The 17,330-nt window shown below is 43.1% G+C and overlaps 1 protein-coding gene across 6 annotated transcripts in view; it reads right to left on the reverse strand.

The window, feature by feature from the left end:
- GRID1 (glutamate ionotropic receptor delta type subunit 1) overlaps positions 1-17,330 on the reverse strand; it is a 539,944-nt gene that overhangs the window by 300,823 nt on the left and 221,791 nt on the right. Inside the window, exon 1 of one of the 6 annotated variants that reach the window (XM_040071280.2) lies at positions 2,895-3,027. The exons of the other annotated variants lie outside the window; for them this stretch is intronic. The gene's annotated coding sequence lies outside the window, so the exon portion shown is untranslated. Of the gene's footprint in view, positions 1-2,894; positions 3,028-17,330 lie in introns of those variants that run through there. 6 annotated transcript variants of the gene reach the window in all.

Below are 17,330 nucleotides of genomic sequence, written 5' to 3' on the forward strand. Positions count from 1 at the left end.
ACCAAATACATCAGCTAAACTGCCAGAAAGACTACAAAATAGAAAGGTACGTAATGTTCAACTTGTGGAAAAGGTACGTAATGTTCAATTTGTAGACTAATTTTAGAACACAGAAATGCATGATGAAAAGAAAGGCAATGTTTTCTACCAATGCTCCCAAGACACTTATCTCTCTTTTGCATTAACTTTCACATTTTGTGAATATACCCTTTCTAGCATTCAGCACAAGACGTTCAGGATCCAACCAGCTGAACCAAGGCCCAGGAGCTGACGCAGACTCCTAATCAGGGACCCGGCTGCACAGAGTCAGTCCCATGAGACAAGCAGACAAAACATCTTTGTAACCCATAATGTGCTGATGCACTAGGAAGCAAATGTGATCCAAAAAGGGCAGGTACTTTGAAGTGACAAGTTTGTTGCCCACTGACCCTTGCGGAAGTAATTTAAATATGAAGCTCTACAAAGCAAAAGATCAACCACAGTAAGTTTCATGTGAAGAACATTGGCTTTTTTTTTTAAGAAAAGGCTAAACAATTAAACTTTGACATTTCAATTCAGGTAACGCCTTTTTTAATTTTACAGTCTAAATGCTTGAGGAGAAAAAAAAATGAAACCAAAAACTTTTTTTTTACTACAAAAATTGAAAACCATCTGACATTCAATGCACAAGAGACTCCTCTCACCACCACCGTCTCCCAATTCCTGCCTCTCCACTTCCCTCGTGACAGGACTCAGGCTGAGCCCGCAGGTTCTGACCCACACTTAGCCATCATCCTGAGCAGGAGACCCCAGGTCTCAGCTGCAGTTAAATAACCAGTGCCCTCCCCTGACACCTCCTAAACACATTTGCAACTTCACCCCACATGGCAGTCACTTTTCCCAAGGTTCTGAGAGCCAAAAAAATTTGGCAACTGATTGTTCTCTGTAAGCTCCACTTGGGGTGAGCATCAGCTGGCAACGTCTTGCTTCAGTTCTTTGCTATGAGAAGTCTGAGCTCTCAAGGGCAAGTCATCCAAAGCCTCCAGCACAAAGCTCTCCTGTACACCTGGGGTACCTACCAGCTGAGATGGAGACTGAATGTGTCCAACACAATCCCCGATTTCCAGCACTCAGAAACCCTAACCACGAGTGATAGGCTTTCTCCTTCACCAAGAATGCCAGTGTTTGCCTAGAGCAGAGTGCCACAATAAGCCCAGCGCTCTACGCCACTTACACAAATCAGGAGAGACTCAACTTTCATCACAGGGTCAATTGGATTTAGCTGGGAAACTCCATTTCTGTTCTCTGCACGTTTAACAGAAGGCAAGGAGTCACACGGATCATTTAGACAAATAAATTAATGATAGCAAGGTCTAATTTCATTTGTGTAGTCATTTGCTTATTTCTTTTATTTGTGTTCTTCCTGAAGTACTTGCATGAAGCATGTAATTACATTCTGTTGGAGTGGTTAACACACCATGAAGAGAAATACATACCTGTCATGTCATTTCAAGCCCTGCACAGCAGAATCACATGTTACATTATTTTGGCTACTAAAATCAAAACAGGGCAGATAAAATGACCAGAAATCTGAATTCCTATAAACTTATTTTTAATGTAAATAACTATCCATGTACCCCATGTGCAGTCCAGGATCAGCTCTCTTCTATTACAAACTGTGATATAATATGGGTTTGCAGCCATCTGTCACAGTTCCACTGAAAGGATAAGGGTGAGGGTTTTTTGAGACAAAATTTTGGGGTCATTTTGTGAAAACTTGTTATCCCCCAATTGTTTCTCTGTCAGAGTTCAATGTTGTACTTGTGTAAGCAATACCTTCACTGAAGGTAAATAAAATACTGAATCTACCATATTAGCCAGCTTGGCTTGTCTAGGTCTTTTCTGTATCTGTCACTGATGCCGCACCAATCTCTCTAAAGCTTTTAAAATCTTTTGCAGACATAGAAAAAACCAAATTCCTATAAGAAAACATTCTTCAGAATATTGTTGTATTTGTTGGCTTTTGTGCTGAAGCATGAGGATTTAAATTCTTTATAATGTCTTAATCCTATGAAGTATATCTGTGCATTTTCTAATTATCTGTATAGAATATAATCCTTATCAAAAAAAAGATAAATAAAAAAATCCTACAAAAATTCTAAGCACTCAGTGCATTGACTCGGAGTTGACAAAGTTCTTGCTGGTTTAAGCCTTGATGCTGCCTCTTACAGAGAGGAAATAAAGTCCCTCCTGCTCTCTCTTTCCATCACCATTTCCCCTCCTCAAATCATGATTTTTTTTTTTTTTAAATAGCTCCAAGTGGCTGCTCTTTTAAACATCTTTAATCAGCTTTCACTTCCCTGTGAATACTTAAGCACGTGTCACATACATCTTCAAGAAACAGTCACCAGAAAGGAAAAAGCAAAGCCATGGCATCCCTAACACATTCCCACTGATCTCCCTCCAGTGACATTTGGGCCCCTTCCTCCATAAACCCCAACAGAGGTGTGAAATTTTCCCTGTTTTCCCAGGAGCACACCTCAGCAGGGGATTTCAGCCGCCATTCCAGCACCCACTGACCCATTCCCGTTGGAGTCACTGAGTTACTGCCTTCCCTGGCCTGCATGGGTGTCACCCACACCTAACTGTTCTTCCCAAATCCAGGGAATTGAGAACATTAAACACTATTTCTAGTATAGAATTTGGACATTTTTCCTGTGTTAACCATTTGTTAGCATCACCTAACCTTCACAGAGCTCTTGAATTACAACAGCTTCTCACCTCCACTCTCTCCAGAACTGCTTAGAAATTCTGCTGGCTTCTGTGAGCATTTGCCAGAGCACGATTTTTCCATATGGTAACCCATTGACCTATAATAGCTTTGTCGGAACATTGTGGAAAAAAAAAAAGTATACCTTAAAGCAAGTGTTTCCATCTTTGGTGAAGATCACATTGTCTTATAACCCCATGTTTAATTGGGTATTGCTTTGGGAAATCGTGCTGCAGCTTCAGCAAAAGCCACAAGCTGTCTCATAGGATCCGAAAGGTATTGTAACTGTCCTATTTAATGAAATTGCACTTGCAGTATTGCAGCAAAACATCTCATACGTTTCATTCCAGTCCCTTGAAGAGATAATAAACAAAACCAGAAGAACAGTGAGGCAATTATACAGTTACCCCTGTACCCCTTGGTTTTTTTCAAGATTTAGTAGTACCAAATCTTGCTGTCTCTGGAAAGACATGAAAAGCCAAACCAAGATAACCTACAAACGGACTTCACATTTTGTCTACACTGTGCAGTTCACAGCTGCACGAGCTACTGGTACACAAGCTAGGACACTCTGAAGTCACACAGAAGGTTTTTCAGTGTTACAGGGCACTCAGCAGTGCAGACAAGCTCATAAGTGGCACATTGCACAAATGCAAAGTAGGGCAGAAGGTCTGACGTTCTGGGTAAGTCCCACGTGTTTCTGACGCACTCGGTGCAGTTGTTACACTACAATGGTTTCCTCCATCTAAAGAATCATGCAAAACATGATTGAAGATTCAACAGGGATGCAGAAGCCACCCTAGAAGCCTACACCCTTTCCTGAGGAAACAATACCACAAAAAAGGAACAATTCAGTGTTGAATTAGATCTAGTTTGAGGCTACTCTTGCTCTAGAATTCACAGTCTAAACACATGAGCTAAAAATGCTTCTAAAATATTTCAAAATCCTGTACAGAACTTTTCAACAAGGTTTTCACCCCATTATATGGCTGAGAAGGAAGGTGATATTAGTCACTCCAGTATAAATTTCCTTTACGCAAATCACCCAGGATTTACTACTTGGAAGTGGAAATGAAGGTTCCTTCTCAGGTCTTTGGCGCAAGAAATTATCATGTGATCCTTATTGTGAGCAGCAGAATCCTTATGACTCATTTCTTTGTCCACATAAGACATTTAAATGGAAACAACATTTCAGGATGTACAGATAACTCTTTTAACAAGGTGAATGATTTATTACCCCACCATGAATATTTACAGTGCTGTTACTGGTTTTAGAGAAAGCTTTCTCTTATCTCTCACTTGGATCGTGACTGTACCAAATCTTCAATTTGGAACATTTGTTGTAGTTCAGTTAAATGTGTGCAGACATATGCATGTTACATACCTGAGCATTCTACCCCAATACACTACTGGAGAACATTAACTCCTTAAACTGCACTTTTAAGACTAAACTTCAAGGAGACTAAAACCAAAAACAAATTTAAAAAAAAAAAAAAAAAAAAAAAAAAGTTTTTTTTCTGAACCAAAGAGCAGAAAGCAGAATCATGGTTAGAGTTTTCATTTCCTGCCTCCACAAGCATCAATTAAAATCCCTGGGTTCACGTACACCATCAGCTAAAATAACAAGCAAATAATGGATAGAGCGCCTTGCTACAGCATCAAGTGTTCCTTTGAAGAGGAGCCTCAGAGCTTGCAGCGCTGATTCTGCTCTGTTTGATCTACCACATACTGGCTTGCACAAAAGTATTCGCTTAGCCCTGACAAAACACTCTTCTGTTTGCATTATCTTTGCCGGACTGTCATAATGCCCTCTCCACTTTGGAACCTCTGAGAGCACAGAGCACAAATTCAGACTCAATTTATCTTACAGCAGTGGAGACAGGTCTTCTGTTCAGAGCTGGAATAAGAGACACAGAATAAAATCAGGAGTTTGTATTAAAATATTTATTTATGTATATTTACATGTATATTTTCAAGTTAACTGACTTGCATAACGCTCTTCTGTGACCCCTAATAATTGACTTATTCTTTATGGGCTGTGCACTCAGGCACAATCCAGCTATGAACACCCAAGAGAACTGTCAACAATTACAAACAAAGAAACTAAACTACTTCCAACAAACCCTGTTAATCCCTCTGACACAGAGGAAATACCATGGCCAAATGGTGCCACTTTTGCTTCTTTTAAATTAGAAAAATAAAAGCAGTATCTGCCTCCTAGGTCATACAGCTAAAAACAAAGAGACTTGCACTACCAAAGAGCCACAATCACTAAACACAGAAATGACTGAGCTAAAAGGGAATAAGAAACCAACACTACCTTCCCTTTTCCTTCCCTTAGTGAATTACCAACATGAAGCAGAGCATGTATTGGGGGACCTCCTGCCTGTACACTGACAGCAGTTCCAGCAGCTTAACAGAATTAACCTGAGTTAGAGCTGGCTTCCAATCCACTCTTTGGATTGGATGTAGCATACAAAATAATTATTTTTGATGAAAATTCTTGAATTTTAAATCCTGTATAATTTGCTGTCCTTTGTACTGTGGGGTTGCAAGCTCTGCAATTTAATTCTGCTTTCCACGAAAAAGGACTTATTTTAAAACATCCATTTTTGTCAGACACCCCTTCGATCCCATATTACAACGTGCAGATAATTCTCACTCCCTACTCTTATTTCTCTCCCATGCACACTTTTACATTCTATTATACTATTACCATATCTTTCCATGCAGCAATCCTAATCTATTGTGTTTCTCCTCCTGTACAGGCAGCTCCACACCTTTAACCATACTTCTTGTCCTCCTTCTAGATTTTATCAGTTTTACGGTGACCTTTAAGAGACAGGATCATCAGATCTGCACACAGAAACTGAGATACAGAAGTACACTTGAAAAATGAGGTTCATTTGTTCTCCATTCCTTTCCTAAAAATCTCTAAGATTTATTTGACATTTCTTACTGTCACCAGGCATTCAAGCAGTGGTTTTTGAGAAATATCCACAACAGACACAAGATCTCTTACCTGAACGGTAAAATAACAGTTTTCAAATTTACTGCTGTGTACATGAACGCGTATACATTCTATGTGGAAATGCACACGTAGCATACTGTAGCAGAAAATGTTTCTTGACAGCCTCACAACGCTAAGAAAACAAAATGCCCAGGAAAAAAAACCCAACAAAATCTGTCCTACCAGATCAAAATAATTACTCAACTATATGCATCTTCCCATCCCTACATCCGCTTCCCTAAAAATTATTATTTATAAAAGCAGGCAGCCTGACACACAGGAGGACACACATTTGGCCAGTGTCCAAGCTGCAGTCAAGCACAGGTATGTCCTCACCAGCTAACACGCAGATCACCATCACCTGCTCTTCCCACCACACAGCACGTGTGGCAGGGGGCTGTCACACAGCCAGGAATGTGCCACTGCTCTCAGACTGCTCAAACAGAGACAGCCCCTCAGCTCAGAGGCAAATAAGGGGCTCTGTTGGCTGGTGAAGCCTGCCCAGCACAGGGGCTGCAGGAACAATGCCCAGCCTGACCCAGGGTACCCCAAGCCCACTGGAAGCGGCTGTGCGGCACAAGATTTTGCCCTTGAGGTCGCCCCAGGGCAGTGTGAGGAGCAGCTGGGCGTGGGCTGTCACACAGACCTTCTGGCCAGCGCCCTGGGGGCAGTGCGTGGGTGTACCACACATCCACACTCCCACCTGCGTGCAGGATTCTTTTCTGCCCTCTTCACATGCACCTTTGATACCGCCACCTGTACCAGGGAGAAAGCTGCAGGACAACAGGGATGAACGCTTCTAATAACAAGCACCAGACAGATACACCACCGAGAGCAGGCATCAATACTGCATTTGCTAGGAAAGAAAAACACGTATCCTCTAGAAAGGCAGAACAGCCAAATCCTCTCCATCTCAGCTACCTGCAAACAAATATGACTGTGTTCCTTCAGCAAAGTCTTTCTGTGCTACATGTAAATTCATGTTTTTCAGAAAATATTGAGAACATCGTTACCGGCCTCAGTGAAATCAAAGAGCATGTTTTTGAAGCACCAGAAGGTATTTTCTTTTCTATTTGTGTTTTCTGATTGTCTGGGTGTTTTTTTTTCATTTGCACCCAACTGAGCACTGCTACATCACTAGCTCCTTTGTTCTGGCCTGCTCATCTGCTGCAATAACTTTTTGTTTTCCAGTTGGTAATTCCATCTTCTAGCATATATCATCCTCTTTGGCTACTTTATTCAATTTTATGAAATTGCCACTGCAAATTATTTGCACAAATGGAGTTATTTCTTTTTACATTCGCTCTCCCCCGCTCCGGACTCGCTCCAGCAATGCATTTGGCCATGCTGGAGTAAATGATGGAAAGGAATGGCACAACCACAGACCAGAACTGAACTCAAATGCTCAAGGAGAACCACCCCGTGGCAAAAGTAATATTCATTTTATAAGGCACAGGAAACCAAGATAGCTTATATTAATTCTAATCATCTCGGAAATATATCCCCTTAAACTATTTTATGATCTGTACATGCAGCGTAAATCCTCCATTATCCACAGTTAATTTAAAGGAGAGGAAAGAATAGTGAGGCACTTCATGTTTCAAATAAACGAAAAATCACACTGCAGCAGCAAATAACAACAGAGTCTGTTCTTAACATCACAAAGATGCACAATCCTAACAGGATCTGCAGAATGGGCTCTATGTAATCTTGTTGTCTTCAATTTCGGCTCATCAAATGAAGCGCTCCTATTAAATAGCCTTTATATGCTCCCTAATTCAAAAAAAAAAAAAAAAAAAGCCAAGAAGTGAATTAATCCTCAAAGCAGATACTATCAGATGTGTGTCTGGTGCTGTAAACAGATAATAGAAAAAGCACCTTAAATTCACAAACAGAAAATTTCAGGGTTTTTTTCATAACATTAACTTCCTACACTTGCCTACGTCTCTGGCCCATCTCACACACTTTCCAAGCAGCACAAGAACTTACATCTAACACGGCTGGAAGCCTGGCAGCCTCCCCAGCCAATGTTTTAACTTTAACCCTGTATCACTCTTGTTTGGAGGAGTTTAAAATACTTTACTTACTGAAATACTTCATTTGTTCCAGACACCTGAATTGCTGCACATTAAGAAGTTTAGAAAAGCTAAACTCTCCCTCTGAGCACCATGATCTATATATGTGCGTGTTTTTCCCTATTGAAAAAGCATCTCCAGAGCACTTGACTCAACTCACTTGTTGCCCATCAGGGTCACCCTGATTTGTATCACAAGCTGATGATATCCCTGTACTTACTTCAGTGCTCTTTCAAACAGGGAAAGATGGCAAGCAGAATGAAAATAGCCTTTGTCTTCCAGGGGCTTCATTTGTCAGAGATTTCTTATCAACCACAGACTGAGGCTTTATTGCTCACAGAGGATTACAACAGAAGGAACTGCAGGAAAAAGCAGGACAGCAGGACCTGGAGAAGCAGCAGGTGATAGAGACAGGCTGAATTACAGCTCCTATGCAGAAAGGGATGAAGGCTGCATAGGTGATGCCCGAAGGACACAGGGATCACAGAGATTCCAGATGCAGTGCAGTAAAACGCCCTCACGCACAGCTGGGCAGGGCCTCACTCAAGAAAACACACAGCTACGTTCCAACTAACTGTCTCACACCAATATTTCAAAAGCTCATTCACAAAATCATTCATTTTTAAATCCTGATGTTGTTAATCCTAGCCAGTGGTTTTCCATCTTTGCAAGAAGGCTCTCCAGTGGAGGGATGGGAGCCTGGAAATGGCACAGCTGGCAGCACAGCACGGGTCACCACCTCCTTCCTCCATCTGCCCTAAAAGGCTGAGCAGCCCTTGAGGGCCCTGCAAGAGCCTGGGCACAGTTGACTAAAAATCAGTCATGCAGGATTTTTTTTTCCTAATTCACGAAAATGGTATGGAAGTGACAGCAACAATTACAAGATGAATGTACTGTTAAGTGGTCTACAGTGAACAGGAGTGGAATCATGGAATAAATTAGAATTATATTACAAGAAACACTTTAAAAAAACAGATTAAAGTAGTTTGGCTTGAAAAATCTTTCATTTCAGTGTTTGAAAGTTTTTAATATCTGGAGTAAGTCTTGCACAAATAATATTAAAAATGCACTTAATCATTTTTATGATTACACATAATGAACAGTATTTGGTAACGCTTACATATTACATACTTTAAATTACTGTTTTAAAATATATATAATAAATGGGGGTGCTGGGTTTCTTCCCCACAAGAAAATCCATTATCCTTCTGCTAGCTACTGGGCATACATAAGATCAAAAAAATAAAATGAGGACATAATATGTCTTGAAGAATCACTTCTCGATTCTCAGTCATTCCAACTGCAAGACTCCACCACCTACTGCAGAGCAGAAATCATCTTATGATCAAATCCATAAATGCATACCTGTGCAAATAAAAATTTACAGCAACATTTGCCAAAATTTGTAGCTTTAGCTGTGCAGTTAGATCCACCATAAAAAGCAGATGATATTCAGGCAGGAGGTCATCTGCATGTTTTTAAAATGAGATTTTTGCACACAATCTGAAAGCAACAGTCTATGGGGCAGATGCACTAAAAGCCTCTGGAGATACTCCCAGCTCACAGATGTCCCCAGAGGGGACAGCAGCAGCTACCCCAGGGCACCACGTGCCACCCCAGGGCTGGACTGTCATCAGCGCAGAGCTGGCACAAGCACTCCCCACGCTCTCCACAGCGATGGACACTCCAGCCCACCTCTTTGCCAACCAAAAATGCAACTTTCAGCCCTGACAACAGGCACCAATTTGAGCAGACCAGGGGAAAGGGCACAAGCTATTGTTCTCAGCCTTTAAAACATAAAGCACCTGGCAGAATTTTTTTTTTAAATTACACTTAGGTAGGGGGCATGAAACTGGCTGTTGCAGGCAGAGGAGGTGGCCAGTGAGACGCTGATGTTATTATTACAAGGAGTTCGTGGCATGCCCTTCCAGACTTGACAACCGCAGTCTTGAACTCAATATCTATATATGCCAAAACAAGCTACGTTAAATTTACCACCATGTCAATATGGCAGCTGTCACTGATCACTTGGAAAAACCTAACAGAGACAATGATAATATAAAAACAATGAGAATAATACTTCACCCTCTAAACAGCTGACATCTTCATTTCATAGCTAGAAATTACAACAATATCAAGTTTCATCTTTTTAAGGCCAGTAGATTTCATTACAGCCATTAAGTCTGAGGTTCTATACCATATTGCTTTGAAATTTTATCAAATGGCCCTCACATCAAGTCTAGAGCTTCCTCAATTCACCACATGCTCAGCTTCAGCCATCCAATATTTTACCAGCACAACTGTTTCAGAATGTGTGGTTTGCTCCAGCTTCAGTTTTTCCCACCTTCATTTTCTCTATTTTGTAAAGACTTTTTTCTACTGAGTATGCAGCAACTTACCACCAGAAATATTGTCTCAAAGTCAATACAGAAAGATTGTCAAACTTTCTTTTTCTGAACTAGGCAAACCTTTAAGTTTTTAAGAGCACGAGACACAGATGTCAGATCAGCCTTGCAGCTCTCAGCACACTGACTCTCATATCCTCCATGAAGCCCACACAACTGAGAAAAGCTGTATTTTAAGACTGCTCACTAACAGTGGTACTACCGCTATTAATCAATATTCTGCACTCGTACCTGCCACAAACCCTTAAAAGCCTGTGCTTAGAAGTCGCAGAAGATAATGCCTCATATTGTTTACTAAGTCAAAATACACACCCCTGTGTTATGTAAGAATACATACCCCGTATTCTTAGAAACAAGAGTTCACAGCACTCAATATGAATACAAGACAAATGTTCTTCGCAATAACAGTAAATAATTAAATATCAGCCCAAATTACCAATATTTAGTGAGCCTAGTTGTAGACATTTCCCATGTAATTCACCTGAAAACTGACTTGGCTGCTTCTTAATGATTCCTCCTCCTCCTCTTTACTGAGATATTAAAAATCATTCACGTTCAAAGAAACTCCAGTTAGTTGATACCGTCAGATGACAAAAAGCCCAAGCAGGATGTTAGGTTCAGGTAGGCACCTGAATTACTGAAAACATAAGTCACCATTTTCCCGCTCTAGGCCTGCATTTATGCATACCCAGCCTTCACATACTGATTCCCTTCATCTTACAGTACCAGCAGCATCCATCAGTCAGAGGGAAACCGTGTGAGTGAGAGAAATGCCAAGCTCAGCTTGCCCATAGCTCAGAAGGGACATGAATAGATTCGAATCCATAGGATGATCAAAGACCTCCAAAACCTCAGAGGTAAGGTTACATGTTCCTCAAATCACTGCTCAGCGGGTCTGCCTACACTAATTAGGATACAACACCAGAAAAGGTCAACTTCATAAAATACCCAGAGAATTAATACACAGTGACCTTGCCACTTCCTTTGATGTGATTACATGCACACTGCCAGAGAAAGACTTCATGGGTTGCATTTTATTCATACCCACTTTTGTCAAATAGCTCTCACAAAAAAAAAAAGTTTTAATCTCAAAATGCATCTATTCAGACAAAAACCTTTAAAATTAGCTTGAGTTATTGATAACGGGGGTTTATGTTTTGTGTTATTAAGTTTCCTTGTTTCTGGGTGTGGGTTTGGTTTTTTTCCCCACTCACATGCTTCATAGTGACAAACTGGTTAAGGGGATTTAAAAAAAAAATAAGTTTTACAAATAGCATTTTAGTCTTTGTGGTCACACTTTCATGGATAGCATTACATTCTTCCAAACAGCAGTCTGCTAGGTGATAAATCCTGCAAGAACTCTCAAGCACACTCTCTGGAGAGTATAACTACACCTCCCTTAAGCAGTGTATTAGTGATGTTGGCTGTGGTTTTCTGAGGGAGTTGATTGCCTTTTTACCTAAGAAAGAGAAGGCCCACACCACCGCGCAAAAGAAGCTCTTTCAACCTCCAATTAATCCAAGTTAACTAGAAAAGGAAAAACCTGCTTCCTGAGGTGCACTGTTTTCTGAATTTTGTTATGCATTATTCTTCCCTTCAGCCATGATTCAGATTATGTTTTTCAACATTCATCTTCCTATTTTTCATCCTCATTTCTAATAACTCTGAATAGTCTTTTGCATTATCTATTTTCCTCTGTATTTCAGATATTCATGGTTCAGTACCTCCAAAGAATTTAGTTTATATACTTCATTTTCTGTGCTACTAACAAAGATATTAAACATTAGAACACATATAAGCATGATTCCCCAGGCTTTCTCTGACGCTTTTTCAAAGGCTCTAGCTTCATTCATTTGAGATTATTCTTCATTTACACTTGCCCTGCCAACTCTTAGATCATATGGCAGTACCTCCATCACAGTAAATTTGAATCAATATTTTCAAGTAAGATTTCATGAAGCAGATTATCATAAAACATGATTAATGCTTTACCTAAGTCCAAATCATTACATTTCTTGAATTCCCTTCATTCATTCATTTGTAACTCTCTCAGAAAGGTAATCAAGTTTGAGATGGCTTTCACACCATACTTTTAACTTCCCCATTTTCTAGCTAAAACACATTCATTACGCTATACCTGCAACACACAATCACCATACACACAAAGCTGAAAAGAAATAGTTTTGTGGGTTTAGAGGTAGAGCAAACTTTACCACACGAGCAGAGGCTGAATTTGTTTAAATCTCATCTCCCATGTAAGAAAACTGACCCCTCATTATGATTCACCACAAACACAAATAAATCTAGGGCAATTAAGTTGCCGTTAACACAATTTGTGCAATTGTATATTTTGTATAGCTCCAAAATCCAAATTGGAGTTGTATGCAATCAGCATCAATACCCACTTGGCTCTACATCCTGTTAATTCTACACAACAAAAATGTCCTTAAATCAATAAACACACAGAATGTAGGGGGTTTTCCTTCCAAAGCCAGGCATGATGACTGCTTCTGAGGTCAAGCCATGAAAACTGTGGAAGCAAGTCAAATTACGGATGGCTGTTCTCATCTGCTGGCTTCCTTCATTCTTGGCTCTGAAAGGCACATTATAACAGCTAGGGAATCGCCCTCATTCCGCTTGCACCTGGAGGCTCCTGCATCCATTCAAACAGAAATATATACAATTCCTTTTCAGCATCTATTTTGCACTGTAAAAGCAACAGGCTACAGCAACTGGACAGAGGCACAGGCTGGCTGCTGCTATGCAGGATCAATACATTTGATCAATATATCCCCCACTTTCCCTTCTCAATCACCAACAGGGTGATTGGCTTATTTTAAAAAATAAGGGACAGTAGCTGCATAAAGCTACATCACACCAAAGATAATTCCTGAAAGCAAGCAGCTTTCCACATAAGCAAACCAAACTGGGCTTCAAGTCCCGCTAAGTGAAGTGCATCCCTAGACAGGTAGATTATAAGGTACACGTTACTGGCTCTTTGTGCCAACAAAAATGCAAAGTTTTCTATGAGAATACAGTAGCCTTTGTCCAGAGCACCTGGGTTCTCTGTCCCATTCTGCCACAGCTGCTTTCTTTTTGATCTTTATATTCAGATGCCCTTAGCCAGAGAATCATCTCAAATCCACCAGTGGGACATCACTCCCTTGTGAGAAGTTCATTCTCAAAGAAATGCAAAGCACGTTGTGATGTGTCCTCCCTGCAGCACGGTCTGATCTGCACAAAAATAAAAACAACATTCTCACTGGCCTTTTAAACAGATTCCTCTTAAACCATGGACAACAAGCCTTGCCCAGCCACAACACACCCAGACCAAGACGATAACCTGCTAGAGGATTTTCTACTGCCTTTCCTGCCACGCTGCTTGGTGGGAGACATTTGTCCTCTCTGAAAAGCCACTACTGCACTGCCACAGAGAGAGGGGAGCCACTCCTTGGGGCACCCTGGGCTGTGTGGCTGGGCCAGAGCTTCGTGCAAGTGCCACCACCCCACCTGAGTGAGGCCCCCAGGGCAGCACGCTCCCCTCACTGCAAACATTCCTGCACTCAGATCCTATCCCACTTGAGCAGAGGGGCAAGGATCCAAAGCAGGATGTTTGGCTTCCTACATCCTCACCAGCAACAGGCCAAACTTCACATCATCAGCAACCTTCTTCTCTGACAGCTCCAACACAGCACACGAGTTCTGCAACGCTCACCAGGGCACAGCACGAGGTTCCTGGCGTTCAGAAGGACCTCGCGTTGTCTACTTCAAATTAAACAGCCAAAGCTCTTTTCAAACTAGAAACACTCGGCTCTGTCTCAAGGATACAATTCCATTTCTCTGCCTTTAAAACGCTCATCAACAATACCTTTATGTTTTCAAAGTATGGATGATTAAGGAAGAAAACAACAAAATGCATTTCATATACCTGGCATTGGCATGCAGACTGACTAGAGAGGTAGATCTGGCAACAAAAAAGTCTTTGTAAACATACTACCAGTCATGGAAATGAAAACATTTTAAAATGATGCACTAGCTGTATCCAGCCAGATTAGTAATACAACAAATAAAGGACTTACTACTAATACAGTTTAAATAACAATGAGAACCCCTATTAAACGTATACTCAAAACAATTATTTTCAAAAGCTTTAGCATCAGCAGCTGCACAGGGCAATCCACATCAGCTGGCTATTGCCAAGCACTTTTGAAAGGTTCAGTATTCAACCAAGGACAAGCTGAACGCAGCTTAAGTCAGAACCATCAGCGGCTCCAGAGAGAAACATGCTATATCCAAAATTAACCGTTGTTTAGCTAACTTATATACAAAAGCTGTATTTTAAAAAACAAAGCAAGGAAAAACAAGGTTTATCCATTGAAAAGCTCTCATTCCTGCAGAGATACAGCACAGATAGTTAAAAAGACAAAAACAACGGGATGCCGATCGATGCCGCGGTGCCCAGCAGAGCAGCAGCAGAGTACAAGCCTCCATCATTTCAGCCTTAATCACAGTTTGGTACTCAGTCGGACTGAGCCAGCCTTACACCTCCTCACTGGCACGCAGCCACTTCTGTGAATGGAGCTGTTGATCTCATTACAGCTCCTAGTAAATTATAGTAGACACGTCAATAGCTATCAGCACTACTGTGACATTCTGAAAGGAAGTTAAGGGTTGGAAAGCTCTGGCCCCCAAGCAGCCCTTTTTCCCCCAGAAGAGTTCCCATCACATCAAAGTTGGTAAATACTGCTAGATGGGGTAATAGCAATAGACACTGACAGATTCAATTCTGGTTTGATGGCAATCCAAAATCACTATCAGGAAATTAATTCATGCTAAAGAAATAAATCTACTCTCTTTAAGAGGTCACTTTATAATTAATTATACTCCAGCTTTTAAAGCATTTTGCAGACTACAGTTCTCTCTGACATGATTATCTCACAGGCTGCATTTTATGGCAAATCTGAATTGAGAGCTCTAGTCCAGAATGCCAGGAGTGAGATTACTTTAATATGAAGCTTCAGTAGGTGTTTATAACAAGTATTGGAAAAGCAGGTAATAAAATATTACACAGCCTTGAGACAAAAGTTAATGAGACAGTAAACAGCAAGAAATTAAGAAGCTGGCATGTATTCTGCTCCAGAAGCAGAAATGACACAATCAGTCGTCTCTGAACACCACCTTTCATACTGACGGTAATGTTCCAGACCTTGTTCAGACATCTGAATTATCACACCTGGCATCCCACAGCAGAGCTCCTCAGTGCCCATTCCACAGCCCTCTCCAGCCCAGGCACAGCCCAACAGCACTGTGTTCTTCCACAGGCAGCTCCCAACACAGCCCCTGACACCTCCTGCACCGTCCCAAAAACCCCGAGGGACACACCCACCACTGCCACACTGCACAGTGACACAACCCCCACTGCCCCTGTCACACTGCACAGTGACACACCCACCACTGCCACAGAGCATGGGGACACACCCACCACTGTCACTGCACAGTGACACACCCACCACTGCCCCTGTCACACTGCACGGTGACACACCCACCACTGCCCCTGTCACACTGCACAGTGACACACCCACCAGTGCCCCTGTCACACTGCACAGTGACACACACACCAGTGCCCCTGTCACACTGCACGGTGACACACCCACCACTGCCCCTGTCACACTGCACAGTGACACACCCACCACTGCCCCTGTCACACTGCAGGGTGACACACCCACCACTGCCCCTGTCACACTGCAGGGTGACACACCCACCACTGCCCCTGTCACACTGCACAGTGACACACCCACCACTGCCCCTGTCACACTGCACAGTGACACACCCACCACTGCCCCTGTCACACTGCACAGTGACACACCCACCACTGCCCCTGTCACACTGCACAGTGACACACCCACCACTGTCACACTGCACAGTGACACACCCCCCACTGCCCCTGTCACACTGCACAGTGACACACCCCCCAGTGCCCCTGTCACACTGCACAGTGACACACCCACCACTGCCCCTGTCACACTGCAGGGTGACACACCCACCACTGCCCCTGTCACACTGCAGGGTGACACACCCACCACTGCCCCTGTCACACTGCACAGTGACACACCCACCACTGCCCCAGCCACACTGCAGGGTGACACACCCACCACTGTCACACTGCACAGTGACACACCCACCACTGTCACACTGCACAGTGACACACCCCCCAGTGCCCCTGTCACACTGCACAGTGACACACCCACCACTGCCCCTGTCACACTGCACAGTGACACACACCCCAGTGCCCCTGTCACACTGCAGGGTGACACACCCACCACTGCCCCGTCACACTGCAGGGTGACACACCCACCACTGTCACACTGCAGGGTGACACACCCACCACTGTCACACTGCACAGTGACACACCCACCACTGCCCCTGTCACACTGCACAGTGACACACCCCCCAGTGCCCCTGTCACACTGCACAGTGACACACCCCCCACTGCCCCTGTCACACTGCAGGGTGACACACCCACCACTGCCCCTGTCACACTGCAGGGTGACACACCCACCACTGCCCCTGTCACACTGCACAGTGACACACCCACCACTGTCACACTGCACAGTGACACACCCCCCACTGCCCCTGTCACACTGCACAGTGACACACCCCCCACTGCCCCTGTCACACTGCACAGTGACACACCCACCACTGTCACACTGCACAGTGACACACCCCCCACTGCCCCTGTCACACTGCACAGTGACACACCCACCACTGCCCCTGCCACACTGCACAGTGACACACCCCCCCAGTGCCCCTGTCACACTGCAGGGTGACACACCCACCACTGCCCCTGTCACACTGCAGGGTGACACACCCACCACTGCCCCTGTCACACTGCACGGTGACACACCCACCACTGTCCCTGTCACACTGCACAGTGACACACCCACCACTGCCCCTGTCACACTGCACAGTGACACACCCACCACTGCCCCTGTCACACTGCACAGTGACACACCCACCACTGCCCCTGTCACACTGCAGGGTGACACACCCACCACTGCCCCTGTCACACTGCACAGTGACACACCCACCAC

This window comes from Hirundo rustica, chromosome 8, assembly GCF_015227805.2.
Source record: "Hirundo rustica isolate bHirRus1 chromosome 8, bHirRus1.pri.v3, whole genome shotgun sequence".
Classification (NCBI taxonomy): Eukaryota; Metazoa; Chordata; class Aves; order Passeriformes; family Hirundinidae; genus Hirundo; species Hirundo rustica.